Raw genomic sequence first — 4,973 nt, 5'->3', positions numbered from 1 at the left:
GGCCTGGTTTGGCTTTGTTTTGCCCTTTAAGGTCTTGAGGTGAAAAGTTAATGGGCTAGAAATTGCGGTCGGAGGCGTACCTCCGGAGTACTCCTCCGACCTGTGAAAGAATTACGAACCTACCCACTGGTGGCCAGGCTCGAAAACTAGCAGTCTCAGGCCTCAAGGCGGAGGGCAGCATAAAGGCCCACCGATCCCAGGGACGCAGGCGGTGCAGAAGCATACCTGGGATCACATGGGCCTAATCCTCATGACAAAGGAGAATTCTATTTCAATCATTTACAAAAGGAATCCCCTAATGAGATACAATGAAATCCCGAAATGTAATAATTATACAATTAACAGAATTTAAATCACCAACCTCAATAAAAATGTCATTTTTTGATAATTTTATACATGATTAATACTATAACCCGGGCCAATGTTTGCAAAAACGCATTTCATACAGTATCGGTGCATCATTTGGGATGTGAAAATATTTAATTGAAGCCTTAGTTATCCCCTTACATTGATGCAAGTAGGCCCTGTGCCTACTTGCATCAACCGTATGACTGGCCAGTCGCTAGGAAAATAGCCCAACTCTGTGCCAGCAATTGCTTTTTCTTGGCCCCCGCAGATGGCCTGTCAATGTATATGTTGACAGGCCACAAGTTCAGGATTTCACACATGCACAAGCGCATGTGGAAATCTTGAACTTGCAGGGCATTTCAACAGCATATTCTGAGAGTACGTCGTCATATGCATCGCAATTTCAGGACCAATGTTTAAGATGCAGGACAATAAATGCATACTGACTTTTGTCTCCAAAAGTACCATCAAATGAATTGTCCAGCCTGGTGCACAAATGTAACATGCAGCACGGAAGACTCACATTTACATCTGAAGTGAACGTACCAAAATCTGATACTGACCATTTACTTCCTCATAATTAACAGCCTAACTTACTCATGGTCACAAGATTCAATTAAGTACCTTATAGAGTGACATCAATCTTCTTTTTTGGGGGTATCTCAAACTTTGGACGAATACCTGAATGAAGTGTACAAATAGAACGATGGTGGTGGACTGGATGGGCACACAGATTGCAAGACGCTCGCTGAAAATGCCTGTTCATGTGGTCGCAACAATCAAGTGAAATTGGTGCTGGCAATGAGACAGGTGTGCAGCCAGTTCTCCCTGCACTGCTAATTGGATGCGGGTCTGTTTGGGAGAGGCAGGAAATCAGGGCTTCACTGATGCCACTTAAAGGCAGACTGCACCTCTTAAAGGGGAGGTCCACTATGACTGCAGGCATCAGGACATGCTGACAACTGGCAGACATGGCAGCAAGAGATGCAGAAATGGACAACCAAATTCTCTGATGCAGTTCTGAAGACCCTTGTACAGATGCTCGACAGGAGTAGGGAGATCCTGATCCCCCTCACGAGGCAGAAAAACGTCGAGACACTATCCATAATGGCAATAGGAAGAGGTGGCTGAAGAGGCAAATGCAAGAAGCTTAGTTCCCAGGGCCTGGCTGTAATGCCGAAAGAAGTTTAATGACCTCACCAGGATTGTCAAGGTAAGAATCCTAGATCTCAGCTCACACCTACACTACCTGCAGCCCAACTACTCACACCGCTCCCCTCCCTCACTTCCTTTCCCTCTCCGACAATCACTGCGCCACATTTCACTCTATCTATTTCTCCTCATATTCACACACACTACACACACTACTCTCGCCATCAAACCTCACTTCTCCACACCTCACATGTTGCACAGAGCATCTGCACAATTTGACTCTGACAGGCATTCTCAAGGCTAACACTAACACATTCCCTTCCTCCTTGCCACCCGCCATATAAGACCCTTAGGCACCCGTTTCACATCCGGAAAATGGCCGCGTGCAATCCAATTATAAGGCCGTTCCCGGTGTGCTTTCAATAGAGATAATTGTGATAATTAGGTAATAATGTTGGGTTGGAAATTGAAGGATTACAATACAAAGTGGATTATCCACAGAATCTTAAGGCTGTGCTTTTTTTTTAATCACTCTCAGGATGTGATTTACTGCCCACCTCTAGTTGCTTGCTAAGAGTAAGTACCTTAAGTAGAGTTATTAGTCCTGAAAAATAGCAAATACTATACTCATAACTTTGAAGACAGCAATAGATCTGGCAGTACTTCCCAGATGGCTAAGTTTTTAATCATACTTTGCAGCATACAACTGAACTGCACAAAGCAGAACGTTGGCCAGGTTTGATCCCTGGTCGCTGTTGAATTAGCTGATCCCGGTCAGGGTGTCAATTCAGTTGCTGCATTTAGTCTCAGTACCCATAGAAAGAGCTTGCATTTATATGGCGCCCTCACATCCCAAAGCACCTCACAACTATTGAATCACTTTTGAAGTGTAGTCACTGTTATAATGTGGGGAAACACAACAGCCAATTTGCGCACAGCCAGGTGGCACAAACAACACTGAGATAAATGACTAGCTAGTTTGTTTTAATAGTGTTGGCTGAGAGATAAATGGTTCAGGACACCAATAGAACTCCCCTGCTCTTCCCCAAATACTGTCATGGTGTCTTTTTATCAACTTGAGAGGGAAGACTTGGTTTAATGCAACATCTGAAAGGTCGCTCATGAGGCAATGGAATACTGCACCCAAATATCAGCCATATTTAGTTCCCAGTGGGGCTTGAACCCACAACCGGCTGAGTCAGAGGGAGGAATGCTACCACAAAGCAAAGGCTGGCACATGGGCTGGTGAAGGGAAAATTCAGCCTGTTCACTGCCGATTATTGCTGGAAAGTGCATGTGTATGAACAAGCACCAGGCTCGCCTGACAGGTCAATACACATGAAAAATTGGCAAGGCACTGGATGGGACGCATGGAACTGTACTCAGCATGAAGCAGGGCCTTGAGGTGAGGAGGGAAAAAATGAGAACGAGCGGAATGTAAAAAAATATCCAAGCAGCAATTGTCACTACTGGCAATTTATGCAGAATCTATTTGTCATTCCTCCTTCTTCCCTCCTTTTGCAGTTGGTTTGTGTGGGAGAGAGATACATACATTAGTGTTATGCATATTTACCTTCACCCCGCCATTCTATGTAATGATATTTTAACTCTGATTTCATTCCCAGTTAAGGAACTATTATGCCATTCAATGTACTTCATTGGCTGTAAAGTGCTTTGAGACATCCGGTGGTCATGAAAGAGGCTATATAAATACAAGTCTTCCTTTCTTCTTTCTTCCTTCCATGTTGTTTCATAATGTGCTTAAAAAACTATTCAAGTTTCCCAAAGATTTTTTTCTATTTCATTAAACCAGCTTTGATGGATGGTATAAACAGCTTTTACTGGAGCTGCTGTATCAGATTATCATATTAATATTGAATGAGTCTATCCATTGTATTTGGATCAAAGGAAATGTGTTTTATGATTTGACAGAAACATGATTATTACGGTTCAGTATCAATATTTTTAAAATAGGCAATGAAGTTATTGACTGGCTGGAAATGTTTAAACAGAATAAACTCATCTTTGGGGACAAATCAGATCCAGGCTGATGTTTTCCTCAAAAATTGGAAAATCTCTCAAGAAGATCTTTATTGTCCTTTCCTAAAAAAGACAGATTCATGTTTATTAATAATCTGTGCTATCTTTTATAGAAGAGAAGTCAGTGAATCTAACAAATGTCTCAATGGACATCATTAGTGGTGCTTCTCAGTTGACTGTTCAGGATGTGAGTTTGAACAACGATTGGACGGATACTTCCATCATGGTCAATTTTTTATTTCTCCTTCCCATCTCCACAGACAACTCATCAAACATTGGCAAACTGACCTCAGGACACATAGGAGAGGAATATTGGAGCTCTAACATCAGATGTTACAGCAACAGTCCAGTATATTATCTATCATGCAGTGTTATTGAATTATGGCCGAGCAATTGGTCTGCGCAGGACCTAATATCTGGAGAGGTTAGGGCCTCAACATTCAGGTGCGGGTGTGGCACGAACTACGCTCCCACCTGTTCAAAAATGGGTGCAGCCCAGTTTTCTAAGGCCTATATTATTTAAACTGTGGTGCTTAAGAATTGGATGCCATCTGGAGTATTGCATTCAATTTGGGGTACCAAGCGACAACTGATGTTAAACTGACAGGGCTATAGGTCTCCATCTCTCCCTTCATATATAATGGAGTGACATTTGCAATTTTCCAATCCAAAGACACAATTCCTGAATCTAGAGCGTTGGAAAATTATGACCAACACATCTGCAATTTCCTCACCGATTTAAAAACTCTGGAATGGAAATAATTCAGACCTGGAGATTTTTCTACCTTAAGTCCTATTATTTTTTCCAGAACCTTCTTTTTCACTGATATCAAATCCACTGAGTTGCTCCCATTGGCTTATTTTTAGGTTCCCTTGTACTGCTGTTATTTTATCCTAGATGTAAGAATGGATATGAATTATTCATTTAACAAGTCTACCATTTCCTTATTGTCCTTTGTAGTCTTGATTGCATCTGCAAAAGCTTCTATAGATATGTGAAGAGAAAAAGATTAGTGAAGACAAACGGAGGTCCCTTGCAGTCAGAATCAGGTGAATTTATAATGGAGAACAAAGAAATGGCAGACCAATTGAACAAATACTTTGGTTCTGTCTTCACGAAGGAAGACACAAATAACCTTCCGGAAATACTAGAGGATCGAGGGTCTAGCAAGAAGGAGGAACTGACGGAAATCCTTATGAGTCAGGAAATTGTGTTAGGGAAATTGATGGGATTGAAGGCCGATAATCCCCAGGGCCTGATAGTCTGCATCCCAGAGTACTTAAGGAAGTGGCCCTAGAAATAGTGGAAGCATTGGTGGTCATTTTCCAACATTCTATAGACTCTGGATCATAAGAACATAAGAACATAAGAACATAAGAATTAGGAACATCTAACCCCCCAAGCCTGCTCCGCCATTCAACAAGATCATGGC

The sequence above is a fragment of the Pristiophorus japonicus genome, chromosome 10 (assembly GCF_044704955.1).
Source record: "Pristiophorus japonicus isolate sPriJap1 chromosome 10, sPriJap1.hap1, whole genome shotgun sequence".
Taxonomy (NCBI): domain Eukaryota; kingdom Metazoa; phylum Chordata; class Chondrichthyes; family Pristiophoridae; genus Pristiophorus; species Pristiophorus japonicus.
Note: the sequence above shows the minus strand (reverse complement) of the source record.